The sequence below is a fragment of the Phyllostomus discolor genome, chromosome 8 (genome assembly GCF_004126475.2).
Source record: "Phyllostomus discolor isolate MPI-MPIP mPhyDis1 chromosome 8, mPhyDis1.pri.v3, whole genome shotgun sequence".
Lineage (NCBI taxonomy): Eukaryota > Metazoa > Chordata > Mammalia > Chiroptera > Phyllostomidae > Phyllostomus > Phyllostomus discolor.
The window spans coordinates 38,262,635-38,276,348 of record NC_040910.2 but is presented as its reverse complement, the minus strand read 5'-3'; positions in this window follow the sequence as shown (position 1 = coordinate 38,276,348).

The window sequence follows — 13,714 nt, the reverse complement described above, 5'->3', positions numbered from 1 at the left end:
AACTTGAATTTCAGACAAGCAACACGCACCTCTGTGGCATCAGGATGTCTGTGGGGTGGCTGATTCTGTGTGTCCAGTTCGCTAGGCTGCGGTGCCCCATTGTTTGGTCAAACATGATGCTAGATGTTGCCTTGATGGTAATTTTACAATGAGATTCACATTTAAAGTGGTAGATGTTGAGTAATGCAGAAGACCTTCTGTAGCGTGGGTGGGCCACAGCCAAGCAGTTGAAGGTCCCCTGAGGGGGCAGGAGTTCTGCCTGCCGACTCCCTTTGGACTCAAGCTGCCCTGTGGCCTTTCCTGGGTCTCCTGTCTGCCCCACAGACATCAGGCTTGCCGGCCCCACCACGTGGGGCCCAGTTCCTTAAAGTTTCTCTCTCCATCTACTGGAGCAATGCAGTCCCTTGTAGGTAGTTTAGTGTAAGTATGTCTTGTGCAATATTTGGGACATACTTACGCTAGACAAAGTACATGTTGTTTCTTCAAAATTCAAATTTACCTGAGTGTAAATTTGAGTATGTTTATGGAGAAGCCCGGAGTCGCACCCCGGGGCCCAGCCGGACTGTTCTGTCCCACCACAGGGCCATGTCTCTGCTGGGAAAGGCTGCTCTGCACCTGACGGCCACCGCCCGGAGCTGACGAGACAGGGGAGGCGTGTGGGGGCAGCGGGGCGCGGGGCTGGCGGGGAGCGAGGCTGCACAACACTTGCCCCTTTATTCTCACACTTGAGCTGAATTGCCTTCCGAGGAGCCAAGAATCTCTACGAATCGCTTGATGAAATGTTTCAGGGACAAAGACACCAAGATTCCCTTCTGTGTTTAGGGCTGGGAAGTCAAATGTAATGTGTGAGCTCATTGACGTGGCCCCACCCCACGCGCACACACTAAGTTCATTCAGCCCCAGCCGCCCCTGCCGCCGCCGCCCCGCAGGTTCTCTGAGGATTCCTGTGTTCTCTGGATCATCCTGTCATCATCATCATTAGGGCTCGGAAGGGGCCCTCCTGCTGTTTAGCGTCGAACATAGAAGCGCCATTCATCCGGCTCTCCCGCTGTCCGATATTTATGACCTGGGTGCCCTGCGCCGGGTCCCCGGCCCTGAATGAGGCAGATGTGATTCTCTGAGCTCGCAGAGCTTAAACCTTACTAGCAGAGACGTAAACAAATGAAAATCGCAGCAACAATAAAGGCTTGGCAGGAGAGATGCACCCATGGGCCCCCGAGCTCTGGTCTAGACAGGGGGTCTGGGGAGGGCCCTGAGGCGGGAATGAGCTGCGTGCACTCTGAAGGGTGCGCAGGGGTGCAGTCAGTGCCCCGAGGCAGGGGCGGGTGCTCACACGGAAAGAACAGAGCAGGTAAGGAGGTCCCAAGGCGGGAGCGAGGGAGGGAGGGCCATGTACAGAAAGTGTGTCAGTCAGCTCTTGCTTTGTAACGAGTTGCCATAGATGTAGCAGCTTAAAACAATGCAGTGATTATTCGAGGTTTCCGTGGGTCAGAGTCCTGGCATGCTGTAGCCAAGTCCCCCACTCGGGGTCTCACAAGGCTGCACACAATGTGTCACCCCAGCTGCGTCCTCATCCCCGGGGTTCAACTGCGGAAGGATGCACTTCTAGGCTCCTTATTGGTGGCAAAGTGTGTTTTCTTGCAGTTTGAGGACTCAGGTCCCCATTTTCTTTCAGGCTATTGGCCAGGAGCTGCTTTCAGAGCCCGGGCGCCTCCTGCTCGCTGCCCCCCCCAACAACACGACAGCAACTTGGTCAAGGCCGCCAGGGGAAACCGACTCCAGTCAGCTGGGGCGGAGTCTTGCAGAATGTAAAGTAACCGTGGGAACGACACTCTGTCACCTTCCCCATGTAACGTGACCGAGTGGAAGGAGGGACCGTGTCGTCACACTCAGGGCTTCTCCACACTCACGGGGCAGGGCCCGCACAGGCCGTGTGCCCTGCAGGCAGAAACCTGCGGACAACAGACACCAGCATGGAGACTCTGCCCCCGGACCTTGTGATCGGCCCCACACTCCTCACAGAAGAAAAAAGTTAAAAAGAAAGATTTCACAGCCATTAGGTTAGCTACTATCAAAACCCAGACAATAACAAGTGTTGGTGGGACGTGGAGAAGCCTGACTCTCGTGCGCTGTGTGGTCATGAGGAGCGGGCAGCTGCCTGCAGAGCAGTCTGTTGGCTCCTCGGAATATTAAATAGCGTCACCATGGGACTCAGCAATTCCACCCAGTGATTTGGGGTACCTAGGGAGACACCCAAAGGAATTCAAAGCAGGGACTCAAGGACTTGCACACCTGTGTTCACAGCAGCGTGAGTGACAATAGCCAGGAGGTAGAGGCAACCCGAGTGCCCATCAATGAGTGAACAAAAAGCATAGTGTGGTCCACCCAGACACTGGAATATTACTCAGCCATGAAAAGGGAACAAAAGCCCTGATCTTTGCCACAACATGGGTGAGCCTCAAGGGCATTATGCTCAGTGTGGGAGGCCAGACACAGAGGGACAGACACCATGTGACCCCATTCGCAGGAGGCCCCTGGAGGAGTCAGATCCACAGGGACAGGAAGTAGAGGGTGGGGCTCGGCGGGGGCTGGGGCAGGGGGAGTTAGGGTTTAACTGGGACAGAGTGTCAGTGTGGGAAGATGGGGAAGTTCTGGAGACGGTGGAGGTGGTGAGGGTTGCACACGAAAATGAGGATGTGCTTCGTGCCACTGAGCCGTGCCCTTAAAAGTGGTTATGATGGTGAACGGTATGTTATAAAAAGTAAAAAGGAAGGAAAAAATTTGAGAGAGCGAAAGAGAGGAACTACTGGAAACCAGAACGCGAGAAGAGCGAGCTGGCGCTGGAGACGGTTCAAGTCTCAGAAGTCCTGGGACTCTGTCCACACGGAGCACCCAGGACGAGGGGGCCAGCAGCAGGCGTGTACGAGCAAACAAGGACTCCCGGGAGAAGCTCACCGGGCCGGCTCTGCCGTCCCCGAGCCTCTCCCGCGCCGGGGCATCCGTGCCCTGGCCCGACCCCGCCGTGGCCCTCCTCGAGGGGCAAAGAAACCTCATCTAGCAGTTGGCAGGCCTGGTGGAGCGCAGATAAGAATCAGGCTACAAAATCTGCCTTTGAACCAAGCAAGGCTCAGAAGAGGCAGTGACTGTTGGATCCAAACATTCTGACGGTATCTCTGGTGCTTCCATAGAAATGGCGTTTTGTGTGGGCACTGTGGCAGGCAGAGTAATGCCCCCAAATCCACCCCCGTCCCGGTCCCAGGACCTGTGAACACACCGCCTCGCATGGTAAAGAGACTTAGCAGGTAGGACTAAGTCCAGGCCCCTGAGATGGGGACCACCCTGGGTTTCCTGCGAGCAGAGTGTCCTCACAGGGTCCCCATAAAGAGGGAGAAGGAGGGTCAGAGTCGGAGACGGAAGAGGCTGAGCTGCTGGCTGTGAGGACGGAGGAAGGGGCCTCGAGCCAGGGATGCCGCGTCTCTAGAAGCTGGAAAAGGCAGGAAACGGCAGGAAACGGTTCTCCCTGGAGCCTTGGGACGGACAGCCCTGGGGACAGCCCTGTGCGATGCACTTTGTCACAGCAGCAGCGGGCACTCCTGCAGGCTCTGTGGGCAGCGCTGACCCGGGAGGGGGTGGGGTGCTGACCCGGGCGCTGGGCGTCTGCAGGAAGGGCACCTTGAAAAGCAGCCTGTCCTTCCCCCACTGTTCTCTGGGGCACGTGGGAGGAATGCTGGTCATCGGAAGACCAACGTCCACACTGCAGCTTCAGCCTGGCTAATCTGTCGTCCCCTGAGGCAGTGAACCTCTTAGGCCTCATTACCTCTGGCTGTTGATCTGGTTTGTCCCCTTAGTGCTAATTTTCCGTGGCATTTGGGTGACAATGTCATATTTGTCCCCCCAGAATTCCTTTCTTTGGCAATCCTGGTGCCCAACCCATCTGGCCACCAGACCTGCTAATCACAATATGTATCCCCCACCTCCGCATTGGTCATTAGTCCCCCCGGCCCCAGGCCTTCTGGTCACAGCACCCCTTCATCTAATTGGGTGCCACCTCTCCCTTTGGTTGATACTCAAGACCAGCCCCAGAGTCTTCTGTCACTCCCCCTTCCCCCTTCTGCTCCCTGCCAGTCGCCCCACATCTGGCCAGCCCGCCCGCTTCCTCCGCCCGCTCAGCCCAGCTCCTGTGGCCTTCGCCCCTCTCCTGGGTGAGCAGCTTTCTTGCTAACCTCAGGTTTGCTCCTTTCGTCCATTCTGTCCACACAACTAGAGATACCTGCCCACATCAGGGGTTCTCCTCTGGGGATGATTCTGCCCCCAGGGGACACTGGGTGGCATCTGGGTACATCTGTGGTTGTCACAGGTGGGGGTGCCCCTGGCATCGGGTGGGTGGGGGTCAGAGGCGTTGATCATCATAATGCAGTGCCCTGAATGCCAGCTGTGTGCAGGGGGAGGAAGCCCGACCGGTATAAACGTGACAGCCTTGCCTCCCTTCTCCTCGGCAGCCCTTTACTGCCCTCACCACCCAGTTCACAGTCTCAGCCGCAAGCCCTCCCAACTGGTCACTCAGCATCCGCCCCTCCAGCCAGTCCACGCGTGTTCTGCCCCCGAAGAAATCCGCACCCTTGCTGCAACCCGGGTGGGCCTTGGGGACATCACGCTCAGTGACAGAAGCCAGTCACAATGTACTGTGTGGTTCTACTCACTGGTGGCCCCCAGAGTCATCAAATCCAGAGACAGGAAATAGAGTGGGGGGTGCCAGGGGCTGGCTGAGGAGGCGATAATGAAGTTCCACCTGGATGCACCCGTTTTACAGAACCTGTGTGATGCCCATGAGTTCTTCAAGGACGGACACGTGCCTCTGTGCCTCCCGCTGCCTCATCTCCTGGCAAAGTCTCTGCAAACAGTCAGTGTAGACCAGGTCCTTGCTGCTTGAGTGAAAAGCTGACAGTGTGGCTAAGGAAGAAGTGGGCCGGTGCGCATTAGCTTTGCGAGGGAGACTGCGCACGCCCAGCAGCGGCCGGGTGGCCTGCTGTCTCTTCCCCGTCGTGCCGAGAAGCAGAAGCGGGAGTCCTCCTGGGCTAATCATCGAGCCGTAAGGCAACATCCACTTAACACCCAGCTCTTCCCCAACACCCAGGTTTCTGTATCAAAGTAAACTTCCATCCAAGATGTACAGTTCACTGAGGGCTTTAAAAAAAGTCAGCCCGATAAATGATTCAGTGTTGGGTAGATGAAAAACAAACATGCCTGTTTAGATGTATCTTTCTCTTTTCACTCCTTGGAATGGAGACAGCCTGTCTCGGACAAGTGGGTGTTTTTGCTTAAGAGAGACGCAAAGGGGTGGAAGGATCTGGAAGACCCTTGACACCCCTAATCTCAGACTACAGATCTCCTCTAGAATTTGCTTTATTTTATGTTTTGCAAAGATTGGGGGTGGGAGAGACAGGACACAAAAGCCAAGCAGAGCGAGGGAAGATAGCCGATTACGGGAAACAGGAGAGAGCTCAGGGACGACGCGGGCCCCGCGCGGCCGCCAGGAGCCAAGAGAAAGCCCCGGAAAGGATGAGGCGCAATTTCTCTGAAAACCACACAGGAGGATAGGTTACCGCCTGCACTTCAGAGACACATGAGAACCCCCAAGACAAAGCTGCAGGGTGAATGTGCAGCTGTGAAATAAGAGGCACGAGTGGGTGTGGGACGCGCTGCCCCCGGCTCCAGGAACGGTCCTAGCGGCTTGGAGGGGGGCTGGCGCCAGATCTAAGATCTGCAAGGTCACCGAGATACAGGGGGTCGAGACAGAGAGCAGAACCGCGCTGTGAATTGTTATTAGCGCTGACGTGCCCAGCTGCAGCCTGTGCTCCAACCCGTCTCCCGCTCATCGCGCACCGCCACCGTCTGCCGTCCCGGGCAGGAGGCAGCAGGCCCGACTCTCCCCCCAGCCCAGCAGAGCTGGCGAGACACCGAGCGGGTCACTCCCGCCTGGGTGACCCTCATCCTGGGCCCCCTGGCACTGTGTGAGCGTGAACCCGGACATCAGGACATCTGGCCACCGCCTCCTTTCCGGTCTTCATCTGCCAGCGAGGGTCTGGAACAGTCTGGGCTCTGCTAGGGAGGGCTGAGCAAGAGGACGTTGTGAGCTAAGCCACACTTGTGGACGAGGCAGGGACTACGTCTGCTCGCAGCCTCCTGGCAGAGACGCAGAGAGTCCCGTTCTAAGGCCAGTGTGTCCTTAATGCCACCCTCACGCTTGCCAGCACTTGTTTCCAGAAAGACAGGAAACCTCAGGTGCAGAGCGTGCGGGGAGGAGACCCAGGCCAAGGCCAGGGCCCAGTGAGAGGTGATGGAGGCACTGGCCTCAGGGGGCAAAATCTCAGGGGCACCGACAACCTCAGTCCGTGAGATGAGTAACATTTTCATGCAACAATTTTTAAAAATCAAAAGGAATGCCCCAAACCCATGATCCACCAAATAGCAACATTTTATCTGAAGACGGGACCTGACCTTGTACCTGCCCAACTCGTTTCTGTCTCCTCCGCAACCCCAGCCCCCTCCTGGCCTGCCTTCGCTTAAAACGTTGGTGGCTTCCTCACCGGGGAATCTTCTGCGCTCACGCGATGGTCCACGGTGCTGCACTTTGACATTGTTTCTCTGGGTCACTGAGTGTTCCGCGTCCCCTCAACCGCTGTGGCCACGGCGAGGGCCCTGCTCGCCTCACCCAGACCCGGGCCCTGGGAACAGCAGCCATTTCAAACGCTGGTTTGCCTCCCGTTTATTTGAAAAGTTGCATTCTCTTACTCGTTTTCTCCTTGCATGTGTCAGTGACTGAGTTTCCTTAATTTTTTTTTACGTTTAAAAAATAGGCTGTTTCAAGAAGACTGAACACCTGTTTTCATGGACCACCTGCAGCTGTGTGCCGGCCTCCAGTCCGGGTTTTCACAGCATCCCTGACGGCCCTGAACGCTGGCCCAGGCTCCCTTCTGAATTCCCGACTCAGGTCCCAATGCTACGGGAACCTTCTCCTGGGTGACCTCAGGTGACCCCATGACCCCTACTCCTTGGTGCTCGCACCCCTGTGTAATCCTTGAGTGTGATCAGGACTCGGGACTTGCTTCTAACCAACAGACTATGGCAGAGGTGGTGGGCATCACTGCCATGATTACATGACATGATGTAAGACTGTTTTAGCAGACGGGGGCTGGCTGGATGGAGTAAGTGGCTGTGCCAGAGAACTTGGGGACAAGGAAATTCGGGTGGCCTCCGGGAGCTGAGAGTGGCCACCAGCGGACAGCCAGCAGGAGCCGGGCCCTTCATCCCCCGCCGCCAACCTGGAGGAGCTGGAGTGCGCCCTGCATCGGGCCATCCACAGCCTCGGGGGACCCTGAGCAGAGGACTCAGCTGCGTCGTGTCCAGGCTCCTGACCTGCAGAAACTGTGAGCTCATAAACGGGCACTGTTTCAACCCACCACATCTGTGGTGGCTTGTCACCACAACCCAATGACGAGCGTCTCAGATCTGACACACCAAACTGATAGCGCTTCTCACACCCCCAACACCTGTGCCCCCAACAGTTTCCCCGTCTCGGACAGAAGCGCTGCTTCTACACACACTCAGGCCAGCCTTCCCCAGCGCCCCCATCCGGTCTGCCTGACAATGCTGTCAGCTTCGCCTTCAAACCGTGCCTAGAATCGGGCGCCTCCACCGCTCCCGCCCTGGGATGAGGATAGCACCCCCTCGGCCTTGTCCGGGGCGGGCTGCTTCCACCCTCGCCACCTTGCCTCTGAGTTTGGCCCACATCTGCTCCAGCCTCCCCGTGGCTCTCACTCTCCGTGGTCCCACCCGGTCTTGCTCTCTCTCTGCAGCACCTACTTCTCCCCCCTTTGGTCCAGCTGCACGGGCTTGGGTGGCGTTCCCCAAACACGCCCCACACGGCCCGGCCTCGGGGCCTTTGTGTGCGCTGCGCCCTGGTGACCACCGTGCTCATCCATGGCCTCCTGGCAGTCCCCCCCACATCCCCCACTTTGTCTGTTTTCTCCTGATTTCTGCAAGCTGTACTCGTGGGAGTAGATGGCAAGGCGGTTCCTTCCAGGGTGCAGAGCCTGGGGTCCCCTAGAGTCCCTTTGGGAGAAGTGGCTGATCCTTCAAGCAGGGAGCCAGGGAGAATGTTCTCTCTGCTCTTTAGCCCAACACTGACCAAGAGCGTGAGTCACCGCACCCTGCACTCCGGCCTCGCAGCTCCAGGGCTACGTGTGAGGACTGCAGCGGGCACGTCGTTCCTCAAGAGCACAAGATGAGCAAGAGAGATCATCGCACCAAATGTTTCATGCGTTACTGACCTGGTGTCACTCCGCTGGGAGGCCGGCTGCACTCGGACGGGAGAGGGAGCAGAGGCCTGCAGCAGCTGGCGGCCTGCCCAAGGTCACGTGATGTGGTGGTTTGAAAGCATGTCCACAAATTCTTTGCCGCCCTTTCTGGCAGAGCCAGATTGCCTCCCTTTGAGTGCCAGCTGGACCTGACTCGCTCCTCATGCACCAGCAACGACGGAGTGTGACTCTTGAGACTACGTCATCAAAGATGCGTGGCTTCCTCCTCACTGTCTCTGGGGTCACTCACTGGGCGAGTCATCCGCCATGTCATGAGAATGCTCAAGCTGTGCTAGAAAAGGGGCCATGCGTGGACAGAAGTGGGGACCGCCAGCCAACAGCCAACAAGGGAAGATTCTTGAAGCTGCTCCTCAGCCCCAGTCAAGCCTGAGGCAGCCCCAGCCAGCAGCCTGACTGAGGGACCCTCGGCCAGAACCACTGAGATAATCACTTTTGAATTCTGGCAGAAACTGGCATGCTAAATGTGCATTTTTCAGTCTGCTAAATCTGCGGATAATTTGTTACGCAGCAACCGATAACTAATACATAGGACTCCAGAGCCCATGGCCTTCCTGTCTGGCTTTCTGTGCTCCTTCCCAGAAAGCACACACCCTTCTCTCCTTATCCTCCTTTGCCCCCTAGCCCCCCGACAGTCTGCCGGCCCTGAATCTTCTCCTTGCCTCTAATGGTTGAAACAGCAGTTCAGCCTCTCAAGGGGAAACCGAGCACCTGGGTTCCCTTTCTCCTAAGCAGGGTCAGCTAGCAGCTTGAGCAAAACCCCTGACCGCTAACTGCCCCCTCAGCACCGCCCCGGCCACACAGACTCCTCCCCCGACTCACTCTCAACTCTGCAACCGTCTGGCCCATGGCCCGTGTGCCTTTGTCTTTGTCCTAGTTCCAGGTGATTCTGGAATCTCCCCTCCCACGTGCCCCCCACTTTCGGCCCCCTGCAGTCGAAGCCCACCTGTGGGACCGCTGCACCGCAGCCTCTCCCGTTTCTCCCCAGTCTCGGCCTCAGATTCAGGCCAAGCCAGGAAAACCTTCCCCCACTTTGCCCCAACTTCATGCAATAAATCACTCAGCAAGCCTAAAGGAAATTTAATAAGTTTGGTCTGCTTTTCTTCCCTTTCTGTCTGTGGACTTTTTGTTTGGTTTTCATGGGAAGAGTATTTGTGAGAAAACTTTTTGTGATGATGATATCTCGTGCCCTTGCGGCTTCATAATGTGCTCGGAGGAGAGGGGGTGGGAGACCCCGTGGGGGGGCATCCAGGGGAGAGGCCGATGCACACGGGCGATGCCCAGGAAAATGGACGAAGACTCGCAGGCTTGAGGAAGAAACTTCCAACCACTCAGGACTTTGGTAATTTAAAATGAATGCAGGTCCTGAATGTAATGTGGCTCCTCGGCTTTGATCTCAGGCAAAAAAAAAAAAAAAAAAAAAGACAGGAGTGGGAACAGGGGAAAATAGAATAAAGTCTCAGAGGGGGCTGGCGATGTTAATTTTTTAGTTGCGATTATTGTGCTTTGGTTACATAAGATTTTAACGCCGGGGAAGCTGGGTGAAAGGTGGATGGGGACCGTCTCTGCCAATCTTTGTTACTAAAATTATTCTGGAATCATTTTCTTTATTTGACAGAGGTAAAGAGGGTAAAACAACAAAGCCTTATGCAGATATCAGCCTGAATAGGTTATTCTTTGCATTAATCTTAGAGCCCACAGGTTCACCTAATTACCCTGGAACAGCCCCTTCCCGGGGTGCGCCTGCATGGGAGGGTGGGAGGCACTCATGCTCAGAGCAGCCGCGAGGGCACAGCGTCCACACGAGCGCCCGTGCAGCCCCCGGCGGCAGCCAGGTATGGGGCCCTCGGGGGCCGGCATGCTGTCCTCGTTTTACAGATGGCAACGCTGAGCCTCGGAGAAACTGCCTCCTCTCTGTCTGTGTCTCTCTTCCTACACATCTGTCTCCGTCCGTCCCTGTGTCTACATGTCTGTCTCTCTCCGCTTCTCCATCTGTCTCTCTGCTTCTGTCTGTCTCTCTGTCTTCTTCCTGTGTGTCTGTCTGTCTCTCTTTGTCTCTGTCTCCCTGTCCCTGTCCCTGCCTCTCTCTGTCCTGGTCTCTATGCCTCTCTGTCTTGGTCTCTCCTCGTCTCTCCCCTTTCTCCCCTCGTCTCTCTCACACACACAGTTCCTAAAATTTCAGGAATTCCTTCCATTTGGCTGATGACTGCTCTGTCACGAAATGGGTCTCTGCCACCCAGGACCCCGCCATGCAGGTGAGCCAGGTGAGCCCTGAAGACGGCGACCGGAGAGCAGCCTCCGCGTGGTCCTGACCACACGCACCCCCTCTCCTTGCCTGTCCCTCTCTCCTTCCTTTCCCAAAGGGCGAGAACGGCAGCCCAGGCCTCTGTGTCCCCTGCTTCTGTTCCAGCCTTCTCTGGGACCAGCAGGACTCGCCTGGCCGCAGTGGGGACCACCTGCCTCTACCGTCCCCACCACCACAGCCCGGCCCCGCTCCCTGCCCTGGACGGACAGCCGTGCTAACGGGGGCGGAGCTTTCTGTCTCGGGCTGCCCTGGGTCAGAGTCCCAGCCTCAGTGAAGGGCCATCCAACACGCTTCCACCTGCAGACTGCCAGCGACACGTTTTACACCCACTGGCCGTTTGAACCTTTAGAATTCTGCGCAGAAAGCCTTGAACAGCACACGGACACTCAGCAGGGATGAGGCCCAGAGCCAGGGTGGGCTGGGGCCTGCCTGCGTCTCGCTGCGTGAGCGCATGGGCTTCTGTTTGCTGGGACCAGGGGGCTGCCTGCTGCAATGAGGACTCGGGCTGTGTGGCTGTTAGGTCCACGTGGGCAGCGGTGGCCCTTGTGCCACTTTCCAGATCAGGAAACCAGTGAGGGGGAGTCCACACACCACACGTAACTAGAGACACAACCTCATGCCACCACACACTGCTACAATGAAGCCATACACAACAGCACACGTGGTCACAAATGTAGTTACACAGACATACAAACACACCTGATCATACACAACCACTTACACTCAGTGACACCACCACACAACCACGCATGACCACATACACAATTACACAATCACATACAACCACACACTATCACTACATGCACAACCACACACGTGTTGCACAGTTGCAGATACACAGTGACACATAAACACACACTCATACAATCTCACACATGTGACCATACACACAATGACACAGCCACACACAATCATACATGACAACAGACACAACCATGTGATGACAACCACACACAGTCATGACCACGTGCACAGGTGCACGTAACCTCACACACGCACACCACACCGCACCAGGGCGGCAGGCAGGTGGGTGGGCTCTGGGCCTGCAGGTCGTACCCCACGGGCACAGATAGAGAAGTATGGGGGCCATGGCCCCCCCCAGCCAGGTACTGTGCCCCCCACCCCACCCCCGGTCACGGAGGCTCTCCTTCGCCGTCCCAGTGAGAGGACACCAGTGGGTCCGTCGGGGGCCTGTGTGGATGTGAACACACAGTCCCCAAACCTCTGGCCATGCCAAAGCTCATGCCTTCCCATGTGGGGTCCCAGAGCCTGGCTCTGTTCCCTGTAAGTTGGGTAAGGAGAGTGAGGACCTCAGCCATCCTCAGCCAAGCCACAGGAAATAGGGAAATCTGTCATCAGACTGGGGGCGCTCTGAGGACATCACACAAACTGTGCTGAGAGTGGCTTTCCTGTGACCGGTGACTAAAGCTGCACAAGCCCCTTCCCCAGGCAAAGACAACCCCACCCCCCAGTTTCAGGCCTAGACCACACCCTCCCCAACTGTTACCCCCAAATCTTTGTCATTCAGTTCCTCCCCGGCAACTAAAAGGCTGACACAAAGGATGGGGGAGGGGAGCCACTCTATCAGACACAGGGCAGTCTTTACCCATCTCTGTCCGTCCCTCTGAGTCCTGGGAAGCCCCAGCCCCCCAAACCCCAAGACTCAGGGCTGAGGCACCACCACAGTTTTAGTCACATTAATTCACAGAAATGCTGGAAAACTGCCTTAGGGATGGGGAGCCCATGGGAACCTCCTGCCCACAGTGTGCACGACCCAAGTGCATCGCGTCTACACGGGTTGCCACACTCAGACATCCCAGGGGCGTCTACACATCCCGTCTGCGTCCACACAGCCTGTCCACATGTCTGCACAGCCGCGGTCTACAAAGCCGCGTCCACACAGCCGGAGGCCCCAGAAAACTGAGGTGCAGGGAGGGGCTGCCCTGCCCGATTTCTGGAGGGAGCGCCATGCCCGTGGACCCGGGACTCACCGCGCTGCGTCCGAAGCTGCACCGCGTCCTGAGCCCGCCGCGCAAACCGAGCCCGGCCTCAGGAAGCCGGACAGGGCTGAGGCATCGCACTCGGGGCCAAAGCAGCACCTGCGTTGGGGCGGCACCGGGGCTGGGGGCGGGACCTGTGCTGAGGACGGCACGGGCTGGGGAGGCACCTGGGTTGGGAGCCAGGGCTGGGCCGGGGGTCTGGACCTGGGCTTAGGGCGGCACCGGCTGGGGGCGCCGTTTTCCACCCTCTCTGGGATCACAGGGCGGGGGGCGGGGGGGGGCGCCTTCCCCGCCCCCGCACTGGTGCGTGACTCGCCATCCACCTCCCCTTCAGCCACCGGTGCGCTCCTTCCTCTGAGCACCAGAGCCCCGCCCTGCCGGGCTCAGCCCGGAGGGTTGGGGGCTCAGAGGGGACGCTGGGTGCGCCGGCCCAGTGTGCCAGGTCAGGAGCGCTCCCCCCAACCCAGGTGAAGTCCCAGCCGTCGACCACCAGTTTGAGAGAAGGGCCGAACTAGCAGGAAGAGAGTGGGCGTACCGGGTACCAAGGAACTACGGGGTTGGACGGGCCGCCCTGGACCCTCCGGCGGCTGAGGATGGGCGGGCCTCAAGTGGAGGGCAGGGCCTGGGAGGTGAGGAGGTGACCCGGGAAAGAAGGCAGGGGTGGGGTGCAGGGAGCTTGTGCGGAAGCAGAAGCTCAGGGCGCTAGGGGAAGGGGAGCCCTTTGTAGAGAACTACAACACTTTTACAAAGAAGCTTTGGGGCCCTGCCTGCTGTAGCTCAGTGGGCTGATAGCGGCTTCGGTTCCCAGGTTCCCAGTCAGGGCAGGTGCCTGGCTGGTGGGCCAGGACCCCTTTGGGGGAATGAGAGGGTCAAGCAGTGGATGTGTCACTCACACACTCTCTCCCTTCCGTCTCTGTAACAGTAAGTAAATAAAACCTTTAAAAAAAAAAAAGGAACATCTGAAAAGAATAGAATAAAAATAAGCTTTTGGTTTTCCAGCAGTTTGGATTTACGGGAAAGTCACGAGGACCACA